Source organism: Acomys minous, assembly GCF_964271855.1.
Source record: "Acomys minous genome assembly, chromosome: 1".
In the NCBI taxonomy this organism is placed as follows: Eukaryota; Metazoa; Chordata; class Mammalia; order Rodentia; family Muridae; genus Acomys; species Acomys minous.
The window spans coordinates 72,886,136-72,900,737 of record NC_140483.1 but is presented as its reverse complement, the minus strand read 5'-3'; the positions used below and the strand labels follow the sequence as shown (position 1 = coordinate 72,900,737).

At 40.2% G+C, this 14,602-nt stretch overlaps 1 pseudogene across 1 annotated transcript; it reads right to left on the bottom strand.

Moving 5' to 3' along the window:
• LOC311606479 (ADP/ATP translocase 2-like) lies at window positions 1-14,332 on the bottom strand (annotated as a pseudogene). The gene is made up of 4 exons: window positions 14,270-14,332; window positions 13,982-14,158; window positions 488-1,357; window positions 1-338 (listed from the first exon to the last, which is right to left on the bottom strand). The product of its transcript is annotated as an ADP/ATP translocase 2-like (transcript).
• Window positions 14,333-14,602: the final 270 nt, after the last annotated feature.

The following is a 14,602-nucleotide window of genomic DNA, read 5'->3' as shown; positions in this document are numbered from 1 at the left end:
GTGACTGAAATAAAAATATAATTGAGTCCCACCATTATTTTCTTTATTTAAACAGCTTTAAGAGAAAACTAGTCAGGCGAGTATTATTGCTTCCCACTTTTCAACTGGTCATAGTTGCCTTTGAGAAAACAGACAATTCCAGATTATCTGACCAGAATGTTCAAGATATGATATATTATACAACATGCCTGTTCTTGGGAAGAACACCTAGGACATAATTATGTGTACTTCTTGATCTCATCATACAAGACAAGCACAAAGGCACCACCCATGCCTCTGAGAACTTTGGATCATGCGCCTTTGAAAAAAGTCTTGCAGCAGGGCATGGTGGCATATGCCTTTAATCCCAGCACTCTGGAGGCAGAGGCAGTCAGATAGCTGTGAGACTGAGGCCAGCCTGGTCTACAAAGCAACTCCAGGACAGTCAAGGCTATACAGAGAAACCCTGTCTTGAAAAACCAAAAATAAAATAAAAAGAAAAGAAAAAAGTCCTGCTTCCTTCATCACCTGTGATCTTCTGCCAGCAGTCAAGCATGCCTCTATACATGATATCTGTTCCTTTGCATCCTGACTGCATCATCATACGAAAGCGAAGGGTGTCAAAAGGATAGGAAGTCAGGCCAGGAACAGCAGTGACAGAATGTGATCATCCAGCTGAAAAAGATGTGAGTATTCTTGGGATACGGAAGCATTCCCTTTGCCGTGCCATAGATAGCAAAGTAGGCAGCTCGGTAAATGAAAATGCCATGTACTGACACATTAAAGCCTTGGTACAGGCCCTTAATCACATCAGATTTTTAGATCTTAACCAGGCAGTCGCCAAGGCCTTTGAATTCCATTTCATCTCCAGCTTTGCCCACATCAGCTGCTAGACGGGTATAGGCAAAATCAAGAGGGTACACAAAGCACAAGGATGCGGCCCCAGCGGCATTTCCTGATGCCAGTTCCCTGCAAAGTAGCGCCAAAACTGGGTCCTCTTCTCCACACCGCCCAGAAACATCTGCTTGTATATATCTTCGAAGGCAAAGTTGAGAGCCTTGATTGGGAAGTACCTGATGTCATGGGCCAGGTTACCACACTGGAAGGAAAGGACTCCCTGTTCTTTGGGGATACAAAGCACGCAGTCTGTGGTGCTCTTGTATTGCTTATCTGCTGTGATTTGCTTGCTGGCATGGTACACCTGTAGCAGCAGCTTGGCCTGCTCAATGGGCGCTACCGCCATCTTGGAGATGGCTGCGGCCACTCCACCTTCCAAGAAGTCCGTGATGAAAGACACAGCGGCTTCTGTCGTGTTGAAATAAAAAAGGAAGAGGCAGATGACTATGGGACAGGACTGGGTGACAAACGGCTTTGACTCCTAGACTCTGGGCTATTATTGCGTTTTTATTAGATGTCAGTGGTAATTTTCCTGACTTCAGGATTTGAAGCCCCTCCACAAGAAACTTCCTGATTGCCAGCTGTTTTAAACTTCTCTGGTTGCTCTACAGTTTTAGGGATAAATCCTGTGTAGATTAAGCCTAATTAAACCAATACAGTCTCCTGTAGGAGTCGTTATCTGATGCTTGCTGTATGGTCAGGATCTGACAAGTCATATTTTCTGATGTATAGCGATGAACCCCCAACATTAATTTTAACTTTAACTTTAACTTCTTCAGTTAAAATAGAGTTTGCATCCTGAGTCTGCTGCACAGGGTGTGCGCTGGAAGAGGGGTAGTCTTATACAGTGAGTATATTTGAAACTCTATATTTTAGCTGGAAAAGTTAAAGTTAAAGTTGGGGATTGACTTACATGTCAAAAGATATGGTATTACAAAAGGAAAGGCTCAATTTTCTTCTTAAGATAAAAAGAGAAGTTTTTGAATGAAAAGCAGTTTACATTCCTGTAGTTTCTCCACACTGGTGGCAGGATCTCATGAGAACAGGCAGTAATAACAATGTCAGTCCATTAGGGGTGTGCTTGTGGTGCCTAAAAGTCTCTGCTGGGTGTCCTCCTCTATCACTCTCTGCCTTTAAAATTTTTTGTCTTTAGTTTTTAATTGTTTAATGTTTCTTTGTCTGCACATGCCACCTATATGTGAGTACATAGAGTCCAGAAGTGGATGACAGATCCCTTAAAGCTGGAGTTAGAGACCATTGTGTGCTGCTAAGGAAGGCACTGGAAACTGAACTCAGGTCTTCTGAGAGAGCAAAAAGTGATCATAACTACTGACCTATTCCTACAGCCACTCCACCTTATTGTTGTTGACATAAGGTCTGTAGGGAAACACGGAGCAATGAACTTGGATTTGGTGACACTAGTTCCATCAAGGTCTGAAAATCTCCTTGAAGACCTCTCCAGCACAGGATTAGGCATATTTGACACACCTGGCTTTTTACATGGGTACAGGGATCTGCCCTTCTGTTTGCACGGTAAATACTTAACTGACTGCGCAATTGCCAAACCTCAGTTCTTTTTTTCAGTTTTACTCATAACAGTAAATGACTTCTACAGTGGAATACAACATCTAAATGCAAGCTTGTGATACTTGGATTCTCTACAATGTGGAATAATGCTTATTAAACATCAACCTATATTTGAATTTCCTTACTTGAACAAAAATATGATTGAAACTTTCATATTTATGAGAACATTTCTTTACTTTTTCTGTCGTCCTGTTGTCCCTAAGGATCCAGTTGAATATCCAGTGTGCTATTGTTAAGCCTGCTGAATTTAGTGAAGGAAAACAGATACTTGTCACACATGAGGTCCATCTCTGATCTTAAAATAGTACAGACCAATATCTGTACAGAAGATCTTTGGCAGCGTCCAGTAGGAAGATGTTAATAATCTCATAATGTACTCCAAAGTCATATTTTTCAAGAAATCAATATTCAGTAGAAAAAATTCATTTACAGGTTTTCTTTCATTATGTAACTTTTTCCTTAGTGTCCTTTTATCACTTTTACATTTAACCAGGATATAAAATACACTGCAAGTCATCTGTAATATGCATTTTATTGTAAATTTTAATAACATGTTAGCTTAGAACTGGAAGGGGGTGTGTTGGCTAGTAGGAAAAAGAAATTCACACAGCATTTATAAACACACACACACACACACACACACACACACACACACAACCACACAGAGAGAGAGAGGGAGGGAGGGAGGGAGAGAGAGAGAGAAAGAGAGAGAGAGAGAGAGAGAGAGAGAGAGAGAGAGAGAGAGAGAGAGAGAGAGAGAACAGATCTGAAGTTTCTTTCTGGGAAACTTTGTTGCTTGAAGATTTGTTGTTCATTGTATAAAGCAGAAGATATGATGCAGAAGGTATCAATAGAGAGCAAGAAAGGCATTGATGATTCACTTTAATTTTTTCTAATGTCTCTGAAATTATGTATGTTCATGCTCAGTACTATAGAAACATGGGTATATATATTTTAGGTGATAAATATGAGTTTCTATTTGTCATGGTAAATAATTTCAACAACTCTCTGTTAAGACATTTCTCTGTGTCAATCTTGTTAGAAATGACATGAATTATAAATTACTAGTTGTACTTTGATTTTGATGTGGTCAAGACATTGTACTGCAATGAATTATATCCAATAGCACAAGAATGCATTATATGATAAATGTAGTAGACATCTGTAGATGTAGATACCACACCAGCAAAATCTGGATAGTAAACTCCCAGTTCTGAAATCATAACAGTGAATAAACAAGAAAAAAATTAATAATGACACCCCAAATTCAGCACACACATGCACACACACACACACAAACACACACACACACAAACACACACACACACACACACACACACCATATTCACATGTTAAAAAGAAAACAAAAGAAACAAAACCAACATAGAAATCTCCTAAGGAATAGCACATGAGGTTGGTTTCTGGCTTGTACTACATGTAAAAGCAAGTGTGTGCACACATGCAGGGCCATGCACACACACACATGCATGCACACACAGACATACAAGCATCCAGAAATATGGAGAAGGAAGTCAAGACACAAGGAAAGAAGAGTGGTGTGGGTGCATGCATGCTAGGGGTAAATCAGAATTCAAATTTCAGGAGTACATTCTCTCCTTCCACCCTGTTGAGGCAGGGTTTCTTTTGATGCTTCTATCACATATACTACAGCCCAGCTGGTTGGAAAGCTGCCTCCTTTCATACGTAAAAGTGTTGGGGTCACACAATATCTGATTTTTTGCCATGGGATCTGAGAATTGAACTCAGGTCATGAGGCTTGTAGCAAGTGCCCTTTCTGCTGTTGTTGAGCAATCTCAACAGCCCCATTCCAAATTCTGGAACAGGACCTTGGAATCTCTCATATTCTGTGGGATAAATATAATAACATACCAATCTCTCACAGTTAAGAAATTCAGCCTGCATATGTAAATTTGGATATAGTATGCAGCATTTACACTTGAAAACACTGTCAGTTCCAGTCTTTTAAAAACAGAATGTGCTAAAGAGGTTTCATCTTCTGAGCATGACTACTGATTACTGTGCATTTCTTCTGAGCATATATATTGACTACTTGGAGTTTCTTTCTTCTGAGCGAGCATGTGTGTTGGTTACTGTGACTGGTTTTCTGAGACCCTCTCTGTGGCTCAGCCTCACTGTACATTAGTAACTCTGTTGTGATATAGGTGCAATTTAGAAATCCCTTACACAGTTTGTGTGTGTGTGTGTGTGTGTGTGTGTGTGTGTGTGTGTGTGTGTGTGTGCACATATGCATTGTGTGCATATGGGTTCATTTTGAGGCTGGGGTTTGGCATCAGCTCTTTTCCTCAGTCTTCTCCATCTTATTTTCTGAAACAGTTTTTCACTGAAGCTGGAATTTCCCAATTCTGCCAGCCTGATGGCCCACAACTCAGTAGTCTTCTTGCCTCTACAACTTAACCATCTCCCCAGATGATCCCATACTCTTTGGGTATTCTTTAAAGCATTGTGTCCTCTTTTTTTTTCATTTTGTATTTATTATAATTTATTCATATAACATCCAGATTGATATCCCTTTACTTGTATCTTCGCTTCCCACCCACACTCTTCTGCCCTATTCCCCTCCCCTAGACCTCTGACCTACTGTGTGGATGGGGGAGGGCATTTCCTCTTCCACTACCTGATCTCATCAGCATGGCTGCATCCCCTTCCTCTCTGTGACCACTGAGCTCCCCCTTGCCCAAAGTGGAATTGATCAAATTGCAGGCACCAGAGTTCAGAGGGAGCCCCTGCTCCCACCCTGCAACCATCGATAACTAGCTTTTCATTGGCTCTATCTGGAAAGGAGCTTTAGATTCTCTGCAGGCATTGTTTGCGGTTGATGCATCTATTTGTGCAGACCTCTCTGGGTCCAGATCAGAATGCCATGATGGTGTCCTCGTGGGGATCCTGCACCCTCTGAGTCTTTCCGTTCCCACCCTCTTCCATACAACTCTCAGTGCTCTGTTCACAGTCCAGCTGCAAGTCCCAGTAGCTGTCCATGTCCCCTGCTGCTGAGCAGAATCTCTCAGAGGTGAGCTATGTTGGGCTAATATGCACTTATAAGTAAGTATAAAACATGCTTGTTTTTCTGAGTCTGGGATACCTCACTCACAATGATGTTTTCTAATACCGTGCAGTTGCCTGCAAATTTAAAAACTTCCTTGTTTTTCACAGCTGAGTAGCATTCCACTGCATAAATACACCACAGTATCTTTATACATTCTTCAGTTGAAAGACATCTAGGCTGTTTCCAGGTTATAGCTATTATGAATAAGACTTCTATATGGTGGAACATCTTTCAAGCATATGCCCAGGAGTGGTATAGCTAGGTCTTGAAGTAGGATTATTCCTAATGTTCTGAGAAAGTACCATAATGATTTCCAAAGTGGTTGTACAAGTTTGAACTCCCACCAATCAATGGAAAACATCCTTACCAGCATGTGCTGTAACTTGAGTTTTTGGTCTTAGGCATTTTGACAGGTATAAGATAGAATCTCAGAATCCTTTTAATTTGCATTTTCATGATAACTAAGGATATTGAGCATTTATTTAATTTAATTAATTTATTCAGATTGCATTGAGCATTTCTCAGTGTTTCTCAACCATTGCATACTCCTCTGGTGAAAAATCTGTTTAGTTCTGTATCCCATTGTTAAATTGGATAATATCTTTGGTTGTATTTACTTTCTCGAGTTCTTTGTATATCTTGGATATTAGCCTTATGTCAGATGTGGGGTTGGTGAGAATTTTTTCTCAGTCCGTAGACTGCTGTTTTGTTCTTTTGATAGTGTCATTTGCTTTACAGTAGCTTTTCCATTTCATCAACTCCCATTTATTAATTGTTGATCTGAGCTATTGATGTTCTTGTTCAGGAATTTGTCTCCTGTGCCAATGAGTTCAAGGTTCTTCCCTACTTTTTGTTCTAATAGAGTTACTCTGTCTGGTTTAATGTTGAGGTCTTTAATATACTTGCCTTTACTTGTTTGCAAGGTGATAAATAAGTTTCTATATACATGTTACTACATGTATAAATCCAGTTAGATCAGCACCATTTTTTGAAGATGCAATTTTTTTCCTTTGTAGGGTTCTGGCTTCTTTGTCAAAAATCCAGTGTCCATAGGTCTGTGGGTTTATTTTGGGGTCTTTGATTTGATCCCATTGATCAAGCATCCCATTCCTAAGCCAGTATCATGCTCTTTTTTTTATTATTATTACTTTTGCACTATAGTACAGCTTGAGATCAAGAATGGAGATTCTTACAGAAGATCTTTTGCAATAGAGGATTATTTTAGATATTCTAGTTTTTATTTTATTTTCTATATGAAATTGAGGTCAATTTATTGTGTTTGTGTGTAAGTCTGGTTGCTTTGGGATAACTGGGTTATTGAGATGCCATATTATCTTGGCTTTTGCTGTTTTTGTTTTTACACTGTCCTTTAGCCATCTGGCATGCTTGGCATTGTATGGTAGTTTCTGGTGTCCTTCCATGATTGTTGAATGTAGCTCACAGGTGAATGGCTATAGGTTGAGACCATTCAACCCTTCACCTATGGGAATCAGGAAACTCTTCTATCCATCAAGTGGGTGACAAAAGGACACACCAGGTATTTCTGTAGATCAACCAGGTGACCTGAGGTCATATTCACTTGTCTTCCAGAGGATGGCATATCCTCCGGGCTACAAGACAGAGATACAAGAGTTTTGTGGTCATCAGTTCAGTCTGAGACAAAGAGCACATATGCAGCATGTAGGCCCTCCTGTGTCTAGACTTTCTTTTTTGTTTAATACATTTTATTAATTTATTCATATTACATCTCAATTGTTATCTCATCCCTTGTATCCTCCCATTCCTCCCTCACTCCCATTTTCCCCTTACTCTCCTCCCTTATGACTGTGGCTAAGGGGGACCTCCTCTTCCTGTATGTGCTCATAGGATATCAAGTCTCTTCTTGGTAGCCTCCTATCCTTCCTCTGAGGGTCACCAGGCCTCCCCATCCAGCGGACGTGGTCAAATATGGGGCACCAGAGTTCATGTGAAAGTCAGTCTCCAATCTCAACTCAATTGTGGAGAAAGTCCTGTCCATTGGCTAGATCTGGGTAGGGGGTCAAAGTTCACTGTACGTATTGTCCCTGGCTGGTGCCATCATTTGAGCAGGACCTCTGCACTGAGATCTGTCCATAATAATGTTTTTCTTGTATCTTTCTAAGACCCTCTGGGTCCTCCTATTTTCCCATTCTCCCATGTTTCTCTCACCTAGAGTCCCAATGGGATGTCATCTCCTCTGTTCCACATTCCTGGTAAGTGAAGACTTTCATGGGACATGCCCCTTGGGTTAGTGTCCAGATAAAAGTGAGAATATACCATTTGGCGCTTTCTGCTTCTGGGTTAACTCACTCATTATTCATTTCTAGTTCAATCCATTTGGCCACAAACTTTGGGAATTCCTTGTTTTTAATAGCTGAGTAGTATTCCATAGTATAAATGTACCATAGTTTCTTTATCCATTCTTCTACTGAGGGACACTTAGGCTGTGTCCATGTTCTGGCTATTATGAATAAGGCTGCTATGAACATGGTTGAGCAAATGTTCTTGTTGTGTGCTGGAGCATCTTCTGGTTATATTCCAAGGAGCAGGATAGCTGGGTCTCGAGGAAGCTTTATTCCCATTTTTCTGATATAGGGACAGATTTCCCATGTGGCCATAGTAGTTTTCATTCCCACCAGCAATGAAGGAGTGTTCCTCTCTCTCTGCATCCTTGCCAGCATGTAGTGTCATGTGAATTTTTTATCTTAGCCATCCTGATGGGTGTAACATGGAATCTCAGAGTTGTTTTGATTTGCATTTCCCTGATGAATAAGGAAGTTAAGCATTTCTTTAAGTGTTTCTCAGCCATTCAATATTCCTCTATTGGGAATTCTGTTTAGTTCTGAGACCCATTTCTAAATTGGGTTATTTGGTTTGGTGGTGTTTAATTTCTTGAGTTCTTTATATATTTTGGATATTAGACCTTTGTCAGATGTAGGTTTGGTGAAGATCTTTTCCCAGTCGCTTTGTTCTCTTGACAGTGTCTCGTGCCTTACAGAAGCTTCTCAGTCTCATGAGGTCCCATTTATTAATTGTTGACATTAAGGCCTGGGCTGTTGGTGTTCTGTTCAGGAAGTTGTCTCCGATGCCAATGTGATCCAGGCTCTTCCTTACATTTTCTTCTAACTGACTTAGTATCACTGGTTTTATGTTGAGGTCTTTGTTCCACTTGGATTTGAGTTTTGTGCAAGGTTGCAAATATGGGTCCAGTTGCATTTTTTTCCACGTAGACATCCAGTTAGACCAGCACCATTTGTTGAAGATGCTATCCTTTTTCCATTGAATGTATTTGTCTTCTTTGTCAAAAATCAAGTGACCATATGTGTGTGGATTCATATCTGGGGCTTTGATTCGATTCCACTGATCAATCAGCCTGTTGCTGTGCCAGTACCATGCTGTTTTAATTACTGTTGCTTTATAGTACAGCATGAGATCACGTATGGAGATTCCTCTGGAGGATCTTTTATTGTACAAGATTGTTTTAACTATTCTGGGTTTTTTGCTTTTCCATATGAAGTTGGAAATTGAACTTTCAATGTCTTTAAAAATTGTGTAGGTGTTTTGATAGGGATTGCATTGAATCTGTAAATTTCTTTGGTAAGATGGCCATTTTTACTATGTTAATTCTCTGGATCCATGAGCAAGTAAAATCATTCCATCTTCTGATGTCTTCTTCAATCTCTTTCTTCAGAGTTTTCAACTTTCATTCAAACCAGTCGTTCACTTGCTTGGTTAGAGTAACTCCTAAATGTTTTATATTGCTTGTGGTTAACATGAAGGGTGTAGTTTTCCTAATTTCTTCCTCTGCATGCTTGTCATTTGTATACAGATATGCTATTGATATTTTTTAGTTAATTTTGTATCCAGCCAATTTGCTGAAGGTGTTTATCAGCTGAACGATTTCTCTTGTGGAATTTTGGGGGTCACTTATGTACACTATCATGTCATCTGCAAATTTATTTGACTTCCTCCTTTCCCATTTGGATCCTGTTGATCTCCTTTGTCGTCTTATTGCTCTGCCTAGAACTTTGAGTACTATATTGATGAAATATGGAGAGTGGGCAGCCTTGCCTTCTTTCCGATTTTAAAGGAATTTCCTTGAGTATCTCACTATTTAATTTAATTTTGGCTTTTGGCTTGCTGTATATAGCCTTTATTATGTTGAGGTATGTGCCTTGTATCCCTGATCTCTACAAAACTTTAAACATGAATGGGTGTTGGATTTTATCAAATGCTTTCTCTGCATATAAGGATATGATCATGTGGTTTTTTTTTTTCAGATTGTTTATATGGTGTATTACATTGATGGATTTTCATATATTAACCTATACTTCCATGGCTGGAATGAAGCCTGCTTGGTCATAGTGAATGATATCTTTGATATGTTCTTGTATTTGTTTTGCAAGCATTTTATGGAGTATTTTTTAAACAATGTTCATAAGAGAAATTGGTCTGAAATTCTCTTTTTTTGTTGGTCTTTGTGAGGTTTAGGTATCAATGTGACAATGGCCTCATATAATGAATTTGGTAATGTTCCATCCATTTCTCTTTTGGAATAGCTTGTAGAGTTTTGGTTTTAGCACATCCTTAAAGGTCTGATAGAATTCTGCACTGAAGCCATTTGGTCCAGGCTTTTTTTGGTTAGGAGATGATCAATGATTGCTTCTATTTCTATAGGGGAAAAGGGACTATTTATCTTGTTTATCTGTCATTCACTCAATTTTGGCAAGAGGAATTGATCAAGAAATTGTCCATTTCCCTTAGATTTTCAAATTTTGTGTCATATATGCCCTGGAAATAGGATCTTATGATTCTTTGTATTTCTTCAGCGTCTGTTGTTATGTCTCCCTTTTCATTTCTGATTTTGTTGATTTGGATATTGTCTCTCTGCCTTTTAGTCAGCTTGGCTAACAGTTTTTCTATCTTGTTGATTTTCTCGAAGAGCCCCCTTTTTGGTTTTGTTGATTCTTTGGACTGTTTTCTTTGTTTCTAATTTGTTAATTTCACCCCTGAGTTTGATTATTTCCAGATGTCTACTCCTCTTGGTTGTTTCTGCTTCTTTTTATTCTAGGGCTTCCCGATGTGTTCTTAAGTTGCTTATGTGGGATGCTTCCAATTTCTTTTTAAAGGCACTTAGTGATATGAATTTTCCTCTTAGCACTGCTTTCAATGTTTCCCATGAATTTTGGTATGTTGTTTCTTCATTTTCATTGAATTTGAGGAAATCCTTAATTTTTTTTGTATTTTCTTCCCTGACTCAGGTGTCATTAAATAGATAGTTGTTTAGTTTCCATGTAAGTGTAGGCTTTTTGTTATTTCTGTTGTTGTTGAATTGTAGCCTAAGAGCAGGGTGATCTGATAGGATACAAGGTATTATTTCAATCCTCTTGTATCTGTTAAGACTTGCTTTGTGACCTACGATTTGATCAATTTTGGAAAAGGTTCCATGGAGTGCAGAGAAGAAGGTATACTCCGTTTTATTTGGGTGAAAAGTTATGTAGATATCTGTTAGGCCCATTTGTTTCATGACATTGGTTAATGATGATATTTCTCGGTTTAGTGTCTGTTTCAATGAACTATCCTTCAATGAGAGTGGGGTGTTGAAGTCTCCCACTATTATTCTGTGGGTATCGATGTGTGGTTTAAGCTCAATTAAGAAATCTTTTACAAATGTGGGTGCCCTTGTATTGGGAGCATAGATGTTCAGAATTGTGATGTCATCTTGATTGACTTTACCTTTGATTAGTATGAAGTGTCCGTCCTCATCCCTTTTGATTAATTTTGGTTGAAAGTCTATTTTGTTCGATATTAAAATGGCTACGCCTGCTTGCTTCTTGTGACCATTTGCTTGGAATATTTTTTCCAAATTTTTATCCTGAGGTAATGCCTATCATTATGGGTGAGATGTGTTTCTTGAATGCAGAAGAATGTTGGATTTTGTTGATGCATCCATTCAGTTAGTCTGTGTCTTTTTATTGGAGAATTGACACCATTGATGTTGAGAGCTATTAATGACCAGTGACTGTTAAGAGTCATAATTTTGATGTTGGCTCCAGTAGACCATTTGTGTGGTTGTGGTTTTGCAATGGTATTTTTTTTATCTATTTCCTGTGTAGTTTTGGTTGTAGCTTTTCCTTTTGGGGTGGAGTTTTCCTTCTAGTACCTTCTGTAATGCTGGATTTGTGGATAGGTACTGTTTGAATTTGCTTTTGTCATGGAATATTTTTTTCTCCGTAAATGGTTATTGATAGTTTTGCTGGGTAAAGTAGTCTAGCCTGTCATCTGTTGTCTCTTAGAGTTGCAGGATCTCTGACCAGGCACTTCTGGGTTTTCTGGTCCCTGATGAAAAGCTGGGTGTAATTCTGATAGATTTGCTATTAAATGGTGTTTGGCCCTTTTCTATTGCATCTTTTAATATTTTCTCTTTGTTCTATATATTTTTTCTTTTGATAATTATATGATGGGAAGTTTTTCTTTTCTGGTCTATTTTTTTTTTTTGTTGGTGTTTTGTAGGCCTCTTGTATGTTTATAGGCATCTCTTTCTTTAGATTGGGGAGGTTTTCTTCTATGATTCTGTTGAGAATATTTTCTGTACCTTAGAGTCTGGCAACTTCTCTTTTCTCAATGCCTATTATCTTCAGATTTCTTCTTTTCATGGTGTCCTTGATTTCTTGGATGTTTTGTGTCAGGATTTTTCCAGATTTAGCATTTTCTTTAATGGTCACTTCAAGATCTATGATTGTGTCTTCTAGACGTGAGATTCATTCCTCCATCTCTTGGATTCCATTAAAAAGGCTCGCCTCTGAGTTGCTTGCCTTCCTCTCTGAGCTCTCATATTCCCTTTTTCTTCTGTCTGTGTGATTATCATTGAATCCATTTTCATCTTCAGATCTTGAACTGTTTATTTATGTCTTTCATCTGATTGTTTGTATTTCCCTGAATTTTTTTCCAATGCCTCTCTATGGGCCTCTTTTATGTCTTCCACCTATTTGGCTGCATCTTCCTGCATTTGATTACGAATTTTATTTGTTTCCTCTGTTATCATCCTCATTACTAAGAATTTGAGCTCATTTTCTTGTATTTCCATTGTGTTTGAGTTCTCTGGGTTGTTTTCTTTGGGATAGCTAGGATCTGGAGACACCATATGGTTTTGGTTTTTTGGGTTTTTTTTATGTGTGTGTCTGTATGGTTTTATGCTGTTTTTTAGTCATCTTGCCATCTCTGTTTTCAGCAGGTAGCTTCCAGAGTTGGGTGGAGGGAGTCTGGGGATAGATTCATTCGTTTTATCATGATTTCCTTAGGCCCGACCCTCTAATGTTTCACTGGTCTGGATGGCAGAAGGCTAGCACTGTAATTTGGGTTTCTCAAAACCAGTGATCCCAGCTCCCCTATACTGTGGGTCCTGTAATTGTACTGGGTCTCTGAATATGCACTGTGTCAGGCCAAAGTGTCCACAGCCTTCTAGGCCCTTTGTAGCACTGGAGCTTTGCAGGGACCAAAGCAGGTTGAAAGGACTGGGTCTATTGGACACTCTACTCCCTCCTTCCCTGAGATTTCTTTAGTCCTGGAGTTTTGATGCTTCACTGCTCTGTGGTTCTGGGTAGCATTTCAGGACCCAGACTGCTTGCAGAGTCTAGGTTAGTGTCACAGGGCGCAAACTGCACATACACTGAGTCCAGTTTGTGTTTCTGGACACAAAAAGGTCTCTGGACCCAAATGGGTCTCTGGGCCTAATCCATGTATTTAGTCCAGTTAGCGCTGAGTCCAACCAGGGTCTTGGGCCCAATCGGCACACTGAGGTCACCTAGTTCAGCCAGAGCCACAGGCCTGGACCTCACACCGCACTCAGCTAGAGTCTCTGGGCCCAAGCTCAGCTAGGGACTCAGGACCTAACTGCATACCGAACTCAGCCAGAGTCTCAGGGCTTGCACTGCCCCCTGAACTCACCCGCCGACTCTGGGCCCAAACTGCCTGTAAAGTTCAGCCAAAATCTCAGGGCTGGAATCGTGCACCAAGCTCAGGTAGGTTCTCTGGGCCCAAACTATCTGTCGAGTTCAGATAAGTTCTCTACACCCAAATCTCCCCTCAATTTCAGCCAGGGACTCTGGGCCCAAACTGCGCGCCAAGTCAGCCAAAGTCTCATGGCCAGGATCATGCACCAATGTCAGTTATAGTCTCTAGGCACAAACTGCCTGCCAAGACTAGCTAGGCTCTCTGGACCCAAACCACGCACCCAGCTCAGCTAGAGTCTCAGGAGCTGAACCAAGTTCCAAGTCCAGTTTGGGACTCAGGACATGAGCAGCATGCTGAGCTGAGCTTGAGTCACAGGGCCCAAACTGTGTGCCAACTTCAGCTAGGGTCATGGGGCTCAAATCTTGCACTAAGTCCCCTCTCCCTCAGGAATGCCCTGGTTACCAAGTCAATTCCTTCTGCTGGAGGGTTCCCAGCTGCAAACCTCAGCCGCTGCTGCCGCCACTCTAGTCCGAGGACATCCACGCCCCTCCTGTGTGCAGGTGTACACAAGTTTTCTGTATTTTGCTCCTTTTGAGCTGTGGAGTATTCCTGCTGTAGTGGGTGGGAAGCTTGGTGTTCCTGGTTCAGAATTCCATGCAATTCTCCGAGTCATTTACTGGAGCTTCTAAACATGGTTCCTACTGCTCGCCACCATCTTGGATCTCTCCATCTAGGCTTTCAATACCATACAGGAGCCTGTGCTGGTGAAGGAACTTTCTGTGGATTGGCCTGGTGATCGGAGGTCAGAACCATTTCTGTTTCACATCATGGTTTCTCTTTTGGGATAGAAGACCCAGAATTGGTATATTGTGACCCGCAGTTCAGAGACACAGAGTTCATGTACTGCACACATGAATGATTAAGGCTAGAGATTGGAGCCTGAGCCTGAGCCTGCACATTTCTGATAACTTTCAGAGGATGGAACAAGTATTTCTTTCTTAAAAGTTGTCTCCAACACTTGTTCTATCACATCATTATTCTTTACTGGTATAAAGTCCTGCAATTTTCTCATTTTTAGACTCA